Source organism: Choloepus didactylus, chromosome 13 (genome assembly GCF_015220235.1).
Source record: "Choloepus didactylus isolate mChoDid1 chromosome 13, mChoDid1.pri, whole genome shotgun sequence".
In the NCBI taxonomy this organism is placed as follows: domain Eukaryota; kingdom Metazoa; phylum Chordata; class Mammalia; order Pilosa; family Megalonychidae; genus Choloepus; species Choloepus didactylus.
Genome location: NC_051319.1, coordinates 28,809,434 through 28,822,252, shown reverse-complemented (window position 1 = coordinate 28,822,252; position 12,819 = coordinate 28,809,434). Strand labels below are relative to the sequence as shown.

At 37.0% G+C, this 12,819-nt stretch overlaps 1 protein-coding gene across 1 annotated transcript in view; it reads right to left on the bottom strand.

Moving 5' to 3' along the window:
- The window catches only part of ADGRV1 (adhesion G protein-coupled receptor V1), a 635,274-nt gene that overhangs the window by 20,330 nt on the left and 602,125 nt on the right, over positions 1–12,819 (bottom strand). The gene's annotated exons all lie outside the window — the stretch shown is intronic.

Genomic DNA, 12,819 nt, shown 5'->3' with positions numbered 1-12,819 from the left:
TCTCGATTTTTTCCAGAAAACACAAATAAGTATCTTCAGTTTGTGAAATTTGCATTCTCCCCTAAGTCCTAACATTTCTAGAATTATAGAAGTAATAAAAAAACCTGTGGTCCTGAAACTTACAACTGTTGGTATAAACAGTAAAAAGTCTATTAGAAAAAAATCAGGGTTTAAGAATTACAAGCAACTTTTAATATAAAATTAAATTAGAGGGCAGTCTGCGTGATACGCGTGCTAGCATTTGATCTCCATGCTATCTCTGGAATATTGTTTTAATTTAGGGCTTTCTCCCCTTTCTACTGAAATGACCCCTTACTGAGTTGGCCTCTGGTGTAAATAATCAACAAATATGTTTTAAAATCAGTATTTTATCTGGTAAAATATTTTTAAATGAACGTTTTCTAGCTATTATATAAAATTAGTTACAGAAACGTTTCCTTTTGTATTAAGGTTTTTTTTTTTTGGAAACAACAGTATTCTGAATGACGCAGAGTAATATAATTAGTTTCGTGTGCGAATGATATTGTGAACATTAGCAGAAACAAATCTTCCTGAAAATACACATACACTTCCAAAATTTTTCTTGTACAACTAATTTTTCACATGGATATGATCTAATTATGTTGGCCACAGTAATAGACAAAATAGGAAAAAAATTAAACTGTCCGCCTTAAAAATTGTGTGACTGTCATTGATTTATTACAGGATTTTTTTCTCTAAGGGTTGTGAAGTGATAGGGTAAAAGCTAGATCAGGAAACAATAACCATGCTTTGAAATCCATGTCTAAGGACCTATTTGTTAAAACAGTACATTCTCTCTTGTTTCTCTTGTTTGCTTTTATATCTAGCCTTTTGTGCTTCAGGAAAGGAACTGCCTGCTGAAAATAACTTGCATGTGAAAACCGCAAGCTTTTTTTTTTTTTGTCTTAAGAGCATAGAAATATACAGTAAGTACTCTGAATCTTCTAGACGTGCCCCAGGAAACATAAACACTCTCAAATGGAAAGAAAAGAATTTTTAAATGTAGATTGAATGACATTTGCCCATGCCTGGACCAAGATGGGCAAATATAGAAAAAGGACCTTCATTATCTAAAGTACTCAGCTGTGGAGGTTTCTGACCTCAGAGTTACCAAGTCCCATTCCAATACTGCATGTTAAATCTCAGGCTCTCCTTCTTATGCTAGTCTGTAAAAGAACTTGAAAAGAAAATCTAGAATCTCTGTTTTTCAACGCAATATTGAACACCCCTACACGCCCTACCAGGAACTGAGATGCAAGGATAAAACATTTGGTTCCTATCTTTTCAAGTTGTTCACAAATACTGATATTCTGAAACATAATAGGTTAACCATTTTAGAAGCAGGAGACATATAATCTATCTTTTCTTCCTATTTTTCACCCTAGTGAGGATTCATAGAGAAGAGAATTAAACTCCTTCCTTCCATGCATTGCTGTTTTATTTTGTTGGTTCTCCTACCACAATCATAAAGAATGCTTTCAAAGGTCTTTAGTTAGACTGTATCCATACTGACTTGCTGAATAAGGTCAATTCTGTATTTCTTTCTTTTGTAATTTTTATTGTGGCAATATATATACAACATAAAATTTCCCATTTTAACCATTTTCAAGCATGCAATTTATTAATATTGATTTACTCACCATCCAACAGCAAAACTTTTCCATCACCCCAAACAGAAACTCTACCCATTAAGCATGAACTCCTTGTTCCCCACTTCTTTACCACCCCACCCCATGGTAAGCACTAACGTACTTTTATTCTTTTTTTTTTTTCCTTTCAGCTCCTCAGACTGAATAATTTCAATTGTCTTATCTTCAAGTTCATGGATTTATTTTTTCTGCCAACTCCAATCCACTATTGAACCTCTCTAGGGAATTTTAAATTTCTGTTACTGTGGTTTTCAGCTCTGTTTGGCTCCTTTTCATAATTTCTATCTATTGATATTCTCTTTGTGTTCATTTATCATGTTCCTGTTATTCCTTAGCTCTTTGTGGAACAATTTTTAAGTCTTTGTCTGGTATGTCTAAGTCTGGTCCTCTTAATTGATGCTTTAATATTGCCCTTTGCCTAGGCCATCACTTCCTGTTTCTTTGCATGTTTTGAAATCTTTTGTTGAAACCTGGACACATTCTGATATCGAGATAACCAAAAAAAAAAAAAAAAAAAAAAAAAAAAGAGCACGAAGGGAAGGGGAGGAGAGGGGAGGGAAGGGGAGGAGAGGGGAGGAAAGGGAAGGGAAGAAAAGAGAACAAACTTTTCCCAGTCTTTGCTGACTGAATTCTAGTGCTTAGGAGCTTATCTATAAAATAAGTTTAGAGAACAGCTCCAGGCCAAAGCGTATGGGCCTCCCTGATCCTTTCTGCAAATGCGTCTTGTCTTGGGCATGCACATGTAGCCCTAGGAATCCTTCTCCCCACCCCTTATATGTAAGGCATATTCTCACAGTCCCAGGCACTATATGTCCTACAGCAAGTAATCCCTGGGAGGCAACCACGACTTAAATGCTCCCCAGGAGTGTTTTGTAGGAGAGCTCTAAGAACAACTGCCTCCTAACTGCAGGGCAAGTTCTGGGAGGGTGAGTCCCTCAGGTCACCACCAGAAAGACTGGACCAGACATACATCTCCCAGTATGTACACAAGAGTTACTCTGCTCACTCTGGAACCAGAACCAGGGAACCACAGTGGCAGCATGGGCTGGCTCCACACAGAGCTGGGCAGGGGATGAGGAAGGGGCCAACCAGGCCACCATGAGATCCTACCGCTTTTAAGATATTTTTTTCTTGATTCAGTGCTCACCTTGTTACTATAATTCTTTAACTTTTCTGGAGCTTTGAGAAAGATATTTCTGACAGTTCTTGATGGTTGTTCAAAGCTTCTGTTGGGGAATGGAGACTGAAGCTTCTCACTCCACCATCTTCATTGGGGCACGCCTTCATTCCTTTATATGGCTGAATAATATGCCATTGTAGTATAACACATTTGTTTATCCATTCATCTATTGATGGATACTTCAGTTGCTTCCACCTTTGGCTATTGTGAATAATGCTGCTATGTATAGTGGTATACAAATATCTGTTTGAGTTCCTGCTTTCAATTCTTTTGGGTATACATCTAGAAGTGCATTTGTCTGGTTATACAGTAATTCTATAATTCACTTTCTGAGGGACTCCAAACTGTTTTCCATAGCAGCTGCACCATTTTGCATCCCCAACAAGGTACTAAGTTTCCTATATCTCTGTCAATACTTATTATTTTCCATTTTAAAAATAATAGCAATTTAGTGGGTGTGAAGTGGTACCTCATTGTGGTTTTGATTTGCATTTCCCTAGAGGCTAATGGTGGTGAGCATCTTTTCATATGCTTATTGGCCATTTATATATCTTTTATGAAGAAATGTCTATTCAAGTTCTTTGCCCATTGAGATGTTTGTCTTTTTTGTTGTTGAGTTGTAGTAGTTCCTTATGTGTTCTCTGATTATTAAAACCTTAACAGATATAGGTGTTTAAATATTTTCTCCCATTCTGTAGGTTGTCTTTTCACTTTCTCAAAAATTTCCTTTGATGCACAAATGCTTTAATTTCAAAGAAGTCAATTTATCTATTTTTTCTTTAGTTGCTCATGCTTTTCATGTAAAGTCTAAAATTCCATTGCCTAATATAAAGTCCTGACAACATTTCCCTGGTTTTTTCTAATAGTTTTGTAATTTTACCTCTTATATTTAGGTTGCTGATCCATTCTGAATTAATTTTTATGTATGGTATGAGGTCAGGGGTCCATGTACATTCTTTTGTATGTGGAGATCCAGTTTTCTCAGCACTTGAAGAGACTATTCTTTTCCCATTGAGTGACATTAGCACACTGTCAAAAGGTTTGAGGGTTTGTTTTTGAACTCTCAGTTCTACTTCTTTGTTCTATATATCTGTCCTTGTGCCAGTACCACAATGTTTTGATTACTGTTGCTTTGTAAGGAGTTTTGAAATTGGGAAGCATGAGAATTCCAATTTTGCTTTTGCTTTTTCAAGATAGTTTTGACTCTTTGGTCTGCATTTACTTTGGCTCAAGAATTTAGACTTTTTTTTGCAAACATGCAGTGACATATAAAAGAGATCATAGTGGTCTGAAGGGCTAATTCATACCCTTAAAATGTAAAATTATCAAAGAGTAAAATAAATACATAAGATTTTGGCTGCTTATGTCAATAATTTCTGAAAGTTCCATGTGATATGGGAAAGGAATCACTATTACCATTTCACAAATTTAACTGAGACATTGTGGCATGGGACGAGTGGGTAAAACATGAAGGTGAACAGTCTGCCTGCCTCTGAAGGAAGAGATGTCTTGGGACTTCACAATGATTTGGAGAACTCATCTGAAACCTGAGGATGTCTCTTCTGAGGACTGTGATATAACCCTCAATGAAGGGCAGGTAAACCTTATAGGACTTGTAACAAGATCTCAAAAGAGAGTGTAAAACCCAGGTATTCTAATAATAACTGCACACAGGCTGCCTAGTCTACCCTCACTTTTGTCCCAACCTCTCCCACCCATCTTTCCTTCAGATACAGAAAAGTGATTAAAATATAAATGCATTAAATGGACCCACTTAACAGCTGGTCAGACTCATTTCTTTAACATTATCTGTCTCTAAATAATGTGAAACATTAGAATTCACTGTTTTTTCCCCCATGTTCAGAATGCTACCCTTCATTCAAAGGCAATCTGAGCTAGTGTGACAGATTTCATACTATATTCTGTACCAATGAGCATCTGCAAATCCATACTGCTAAAGCTCTCAGGAATCCTGGGTTAAAAGTGTTGAACTCCTGAGTTATTGATTCCGCTATAGTCTCAATTTCTGATATTTATGTTTGGTTCTAGCACAGAGTTTGATAAATGATATATAACAAAAATGTGCAGGTGATAGTACCCATTCTGCCAAAAAAAACAAAAAACAAAAAACAAAAAAACAAAAAAAACAAATGAAGAAGTGAGTCAGTCTAGATGCTAAAATGTAAATTTTACAGTGGTGATTAGAGTAGCTTTCAACAAGCTGAGGAATCAAAGCATTCAGATCTGTGGGTATTGAGGGATTGGTGGGAGGCCATTGCTATAATAGGCATCACATACATCACTGTAGGCTATGATACTTGATCAAAGACTGTGTTACAAATAGCTGGAAGTGACTATGGATTAGGCTGATCATGAATTTGAGGATTTGAAGAGAAAGGAAGAGATTTTTGCTAATTTAAAATTCCACTGAATTAAGATGAAAGAGACAGAAAAATTAAAGGAATTAGAGAAATTAATAGTAAGAAAGTTACTCCAAGGTTGATAATTGATACATTTGAAATAAAGAATCAATGAAAGGAACTAAAGTTGAATAAAAAGATATAATACAAAAAAAGTTCCCTTAAAAAAAGAAGAAAACCTTCAACTTGAAAGTATAAAGCCACGTACTGTAAAATTTTGATACAGAGAGGTAGAAATAATTTTTAAAAATGTCATTCATACTTAATGACTTATTTGCATTTTCTGGTATTCTGCATTCCTTCCTGTAGAATTGGGTTTCTCTCAAATCATTTCACTTCATCTCACAGAACTTCTACTAGCATTCTTTGTTGTACTTTTTCTTTCTTTCTTTCTTTTTTTTTCTGGAAGTGAATTCTTTCAGCTTTTGTCCCCCTAAAAAAGTCTTTCTTTCACATTCACTGTAGAAGGATATTTTCACTGGGTATAGAAATCCAAATTGACAGTGTTTTTTTGGGGGGGGGGAGGACTTCTGATATTTATGTTTGGTTCCAGTTTCTGATGAGAATAGTATTCATTTTTATCATTATTTTCTCATATGTAATGATCTCTTCTCTGTCCCCCAACTGCCCTCATTTTTCTTTATTTTGATTTTTAGCAGTTTGACTGTGATATATGCCTAGGCATATTTTTCTTTTTTGGGGTCTTTGAGCTTTTTTGATGTGTGGATTTTTTAAATCAAATTTGAAAAATTCCTGGCCATCATCACTTCCAAATGTTCATCTCATGTTAATAATGATTACTTACAGATAATGAAGCTTGAGATCATTTTCATCTTTACACTTTTTTCATTGTTTCAATTCTTTATAATAAATATTTATCATTTTTACAAAAATAATAATGACATTAATTAAGAAAAAGAAACCAAGCAAATTTATCTGTATCTAGTAATGGTCAATTCTGCCTGATGGGTACTTGGACATATGGCTATTTAGAGTTGTTGTTGTTCTTTTTCATATTTAAAAAATTCTAAATATAAAGTGTTAAAATAATACAAATGATGTTTTTGAAAACAAAGGAAAAATGTGCAATTTCAAAGTCTCCAGGTATATGTTAATTCAGTCATAGTTCATAATTTTGAAATAGTTTATAATTCATTCATGGTTCAGAAATAGGCAGGGGAGTCATAAAACAGATGACCTAATCAAAGCCACCTATCCTTCAATTAGCCAAGAAAGTGCCCAGAAAAAGGCAGGAAAAGGGACTTAAATTAGAGGAATGAAAACTTTTTCATTAAAAACAGGCTTTCTTAAACTTCAGAATTACAAATTTGGGATTAGAAAAAGAAAGAATATTTCCCATTCAAATGTTATATCCTTGAAAGCAGAAACCATGTCAGTTCACTGCTCTCTTCTTTAGTTTATAGTGTGGTGCCTGGAACACAGTGGAAGCTTATGAAATAGTTGTTAAATAAGAGAATGTCGGTTTTAAATTTCATCTTTGGGTGAGAATAGGATGGGGGAAGGGACAGACAGAGGTCTGAGGCATGTTTTGATTTTAGTCCTCTAGTTTTCTCATGACTGTAGTTATGTAATTCAGTAGTTGTTCAATAAAATGTTTGTTTCAGGCTTGTCTTTCTGTTTCGTATGTTACATGTGCCAAGACTCTGTCCATCGGATAAGGAGGCATTCACTCCTGGCATGGTCTCTGCTCTTGGGGTTGTGAGTCTGTGGTGGTGAGGTTTGTTTTGTGCTGAGCCCTCGGGTGACTTCCTGGGCTTTATCTGTGGTGTTTCTGGCTGGGGCTGGGTTTGCACACCCTTCTGCTTCTTGCAGCTACATTTCCCTTAACAGGCAACACAGCTTTCTGCTTTTGTTCCCTCCTTGGCAGATGCCCTGGGGAGTCACTGTGATCTCTTGTTTCTGGCCTCTGCACTTCTCTTGGGCTGCCCACCACTGTTTTGTATCATGAATTGCCAGTAACTTACCAGCAAAGGCAATGGATTGCATTCCAATAAAGAATTGAAAAGTCAAATACAGTATTTATGCATTTCTACATTTTTGAGGTGTGAGAAAAGTGGAAATGTCATCTTTAATTGTTTCACATTTTTTTTGGCTGTTCTTATTTCTCACATTTAAAGCTGCTTTTTGTTAATGTTCTTGTTTATAATAAGAATCCACACTCAAATGTGTGCATTAAATATACAGAAAAATAAAATTTTGATACTTGTTTGTTAGTCAACACAATTGAAACACTCAGAAATCTAAGGGAACAATTATAGCCCAAATCCTTTTTGAAATATTTGGATGGTATTAGGTAACTGCCTGTTATTCACCATGGATTAAGCCATATTCTTCCATAATTCCTTATGAATTTAAGGGACACTATCTATCTAGAATGGAGTCAATAAAAGTACAACTGACTTAGTCTGCTGGCTTCAGACATGTCTGACTAAAATATCTGGGTAGCAAATTTTACTTTTAAGGTTTGGGCTTAGATAGGTGTCTGTTCTAAACTTTATATTCCCTAGAAACAACAATTCCATAGGTTTTTATCATAAATATTCAGTGTATAGACATGATATTCTTCCTTTTACACAGCCAATGTTTCTATTTGCAACTTAAGAACATTTCCCTCTTTGTGTCACTTTTGGACAAGGAACCATTTGGTCAGAGTCCTCTTTGTGATAAATACTCATAAATCAAAAGACAATTATTAAGTCATGCTTCAGCAATCTCATCTCCAGATGAGATCCTGATTCCTTCAGCCTTTCTTTTTTGGGTCTTGTTCTACAGTGTTTCATCTCTGAGATTCTTGATGTTCTTCAGGTTTCTGTTAAGTCTCATAGCATGGACATTAATCAGTGCTGACACCTACTTATCAGGAGCCAGACTATTTCTGATGAGATAGAAGGAATTGCAAATTAATTTTTTTAAATCTACAAGATTCCAAACCTCATACTCTTCAACCACCCTGCCTTTGAAAGTTCCTAGAGTAGAAAATTTTCAGAAGTACAAATCAAGTTGTGGGGTTGGACTGAAGGATATGGAAGATTGGAGATGGTCATAATAGTAATGAGATGGAAGTAAATAATGTAGAAAAGGTTTGGAATCTGAGAATAGTTTTTTAAAAAAATTTCTAATGAAAAATGGAGAAAAGAATACAGTCGGTGTGAGCTTTGAATGAGAAAAAAATTAAAATGATAAAAATATCAACTTTAATGAGATTATTTAAATCTTATTATACCTGAAAATACTTTTAAACTTGGTCTTTTTCAGTATCCTTTAAATTGCCTTCTGAAAACAATGCCTTGAACAGTCAGTGCTCAGGTATTACAGTTAACTACCCTACGGATTAAGCTTAATTATTTGGACAATGGTAGGTGACCAACAAAATAGTGCTGCTGCTGATGATAAGGGAAAATTGGATGATCAAGTGCCAATAAAAATAACAGAAGAGAAGGAATCACTTTTCTTTGGGAAGCTAAATTGAATCTCATACTTTTTTTCAATTGAATTTTATTGAGATTACTCACATACCATACAATTATCCAAAGATCCAAAGTGCACAATCAATTGCCCACGGTACCATCATACAGCTGTGCATACAACACCACATTTTTTTTTTTTCAATTTTTAGAACATTTTCCTTATCCAGAAAAGACAAAAAAAAAAAAAAAAAAAAAGAAAACTCAAATTCTCCCAAACCCCTAACCACACCCCCTCCATTACTGACTCATAGTATTGGTATAGAACATTTGTTACTGTTGATGAAAGAATGTTAAAATACTACTAACTGTAGCACATGGTTTGCAATAGGTATATATTTTTCCCTATATACCCCTCTATAATTAACTTGTAGTTATAGTGTCATACATTTGTTCTAGTTCATGAAAGAGATTTCTAATATTTGTAGTTAATCACGGACATTGTCCACCACAAGATTCTCTGTTTTATACATTCCCATATTTTAACCTCCAACTCTCCTTCTGGTGACATATGTGACTCTAAGCTTCCCCTTTCTACCACATTGACACACCATTCAGCACTGTCACAATAAAGTGCTACTATCACTTCTGTCCATTTCCAAACACTTAACTTCAACCTAGTTGAACATTCTGCTCATAATAAGCAACTCCTCCCCATTCTTTGGCCTCGTTCTATAGCCTGGTAACTTATAATTCATGTCTATGAGTTTACATATCATAATTAATTCATATCAGTGAGAGCCTGCAATATTTGTCCTTATGTGTCTGACTTATTTTATTCAATGTAGTGCCCCAAGGTTTCTTCATCAATCCATTTTTTTTAAAGACTGCTTTGTTCACCCACCATACTTTCCATCCTAAGTAAACAATCGATGGTTCCCTGTATAGTCACATATTTATGTATTCATCACCATCACCACTATCTATATAAGGACATCTCCATTTCTTTCACAAAGAATGAGGAAGAGTCAAAGGAGGTAGAGAGACAAAAGAAAAAGAAAAAGAAAGAAAGAAAAATGACAGCTGAAAAGTAACAAAAGGAAAGATAGAATTAAACTAAAGTAGAATAAATGAATCAGACAACATCACCAGTGCCAAGATTCCATACCCCTCCCTTATGTCTCCTTCACATAGGCATTTAGCTTTGGTATATTGCCTTTGTTACACTGATGGAAGCATAATACAGTATTTCTGTTAATCATAGTTTGTAGTTTGCATTGATTGTATTTTTTTTCCCCAATGCCACCCTATTTTTAACACCTTGCAAGGTTGACATTCATTTGTTCTCCCTCATGTAAAAACATATTTGTACATTTTATCACAATTGTTGAGCACTCTAGGTTTCACTGAGTTATACAGTCCTAGTCTTTATCTTTCCTCTTTCTTTCTGGTGACCCACATGCTCCTAACCTTCCTCTTTCAACCATACTCACGGTCATCATTGTTCAGTGTACTTACATTGCTGTGCTACCATCACCCAAAACTGTGTTCCAAACCTCTCATTACTGTCTTTTCCTATCTGTCTGTAGTGCTCCCTTTAGTATTTCCTGTAGAGCAGGTATCTTGTTCACAAATTCTCTCGTTGTCTGTTTGTCAGAGAATATTTTAAACTCTCCCTCATATCTGAAGGACAGTTTGCCAGATATAGGATTCTTGGTTGATGGTTTTTTCTCTTTCAGTATCTTAAATATATCACAACACTTCCTTCTTGACTCCATGGTTTCTGCTGAGAGATCTGCACATAGTCTTATCAAGCTTCCTTTGTATGCGACGGATTGCTTTTCTCTTGCTGCTTTCAGGATTCTCTCTTTGTCTTCGACATTGGATAATCTGATTAGTGTAAATGTTTTGGTGTAGGTCTAGTCAGATCTATGCTGTTTGGGGTATGCTGCACTTCTTGGATCTGTAACTTTATGTCTTTCATAAAAGATGGGAAATTTTCATTGATTATTTCCTCTATTATTGTTTCTGCCCCCTTTCCCTTCTCTTCTCCTTCTGGGATACCCATGACACTTACATTTGTGCACTTTATGTTGTCATTCAATTCCCTGAGACATTGCCCATATTTTTCCATTCTTTTCCCTTTCTGTTCTTTTGTGTGTAGAATTTCAGGTGTCTTCTTCTCCAGTTCCTGCGTGTTTTCTTCTGCCTCTTGAGATCTGCTGTTGTATATCTTCATTGTGTTTTTCATCTCTTGTGTTGTGCCTTTCATTTCCATAGATTCTGCCAGTTGTTTTTTCAAACTTTCGATTTCTACTTTATGTTCATTCAGTGTTTTCTTTATAGCCTTCATCTCTTTTGCCATATCTTCCCTGAACTCGTTGACTTGGTTTTTGAATTGATTTAGCATAGTTCTTTGAAAATATTTAATAGATTGTTTCATTAAAGTGAAACAATATCTCAACTGTATCTCAAATGAGTTGTAAATTTGTTCCTTTGACTGGGCCATATCTTTGTTTTTCCTAGTGTAGATTGTAGTTTTCTGTTGTCTAGGCATCTGGTTTCTTGGTTATCCCAATCAGATTTTCCCAGACCATAACAGGTTCAGATCTCAGAATGGGGTTATATTGAGTTTCAAGTCTCCCTGCAGGTGTGTCTTAAAGATGGACAGAATTTCCTATCAGGTCCCTAGCTGCTGTGCTTTTCCTAACCTGCCCAGGAGGTGCCTGTCAGCCTGTTGCTCTCAACTGGTGTAAGGATGTGTGGCCCCTTTAGTTTCTGTTTTGGCTGCTTTCTCCCAGGCTCTGGTGTCTAGTTCTGAAAGGAAGACTGGTAGTAGAGCTGGGTCCCACCTCCTTCCTCTAAGGGAAGATACACCCCCTAGTGAGTGATCATCTGCATTTGAATTGTTCCTCTGTCTCTCTGACTGTTATCTCCACTCCTGTCTAGGTCAGAGCCCTGTGAACTAAAAATGGCAGAAGCTCTCTCCACTGAGCCCCTCAGGTTGAGAGAGAGAAAAAGGGACAGAAAGCCCCCTTTCAGAGCCTGTCCAAGACCCCACAGTTTCACTCGTTGGCCAGAGGTAACACCTGGTCTTCTGGGCTCCCCTTCCAGGGACAGAGGAGTCTTCCGGTCCTTTAAGGTCAGTCATCACTAAAGCCTCTTTCTGCTAGTTAGGGGGTTGTAGCTTGTATTCAGCAGTCCACATTTGTTAATTAAAACCCCAGTTGGAGGAGGCGGGGCAAGATGGCGGCATAGAGAGGAGTGGAAGCTAAGTAGTCTCCCTGGAACAACTACAAAAAACCAGAAACAACTAGTAAATAATCCAGAATAACTGAGGGGGGATAAACAAGACCATCCACTCATCATACACCAACCTGAATTGGGAGGAATGCCCGAGAACACAGCATAAAATCTGTAAGTAAAACCTGCGGATCCAAGTCGTGAGACCCCCTCCCCCATAGCCCGAGCTGCAAAGCCTCGTAGTGCCAGACAGAAGCTCTCTCCCAGCAAGCGAATATAGCTCAGCTGAGCTCCAACTGGGGTTTTAAGTAGCGAGTGTGAATTGCTCACTACAGGTACGCATCCCCAAAAAACAGACAGAGGCTTTGGGTGACAACTGACCTTGGAAAGCCGGAGGGTAGCCTTGGACTGGGTCTGAAAGGGACTATCTGTTTCTTTTTTGGCTCAGTGGAGAAAGCCCCAGTCATTTTCAGTTTCCAGGGCTGTGACTTGGGGAAGGGTGGAGACAGCACAAGCAGAGAGCGAGACCATTGAAATGCTAATGACCTCCACCTGGGCGGGGTCTGTCTTCTCTAGGAGGAAAGGGGTGGGGCCCTTTCCATTCAGAACCAGACCCCAGAGCCTGGGGGAACACGGCCATACCTCCTCACACCAGTCAAGAATTATAGGCTAACAGGCATCACCTGCTGGGCAGAAAAGCACAGTGACCTGAGGCATCAAAGGGTGGAGCAATTTTCTAAGACACACCCACAGGGAAACCAGATACTGAATATTTCTCCCCTCTGGAACCTGAGCCTGTTCTGGTCTGGGAAAACCTGATTTGGATAACCAAGGAAACCATGCCTAGACAACAGAAAATTACAACCTACACTAAGAAAAAC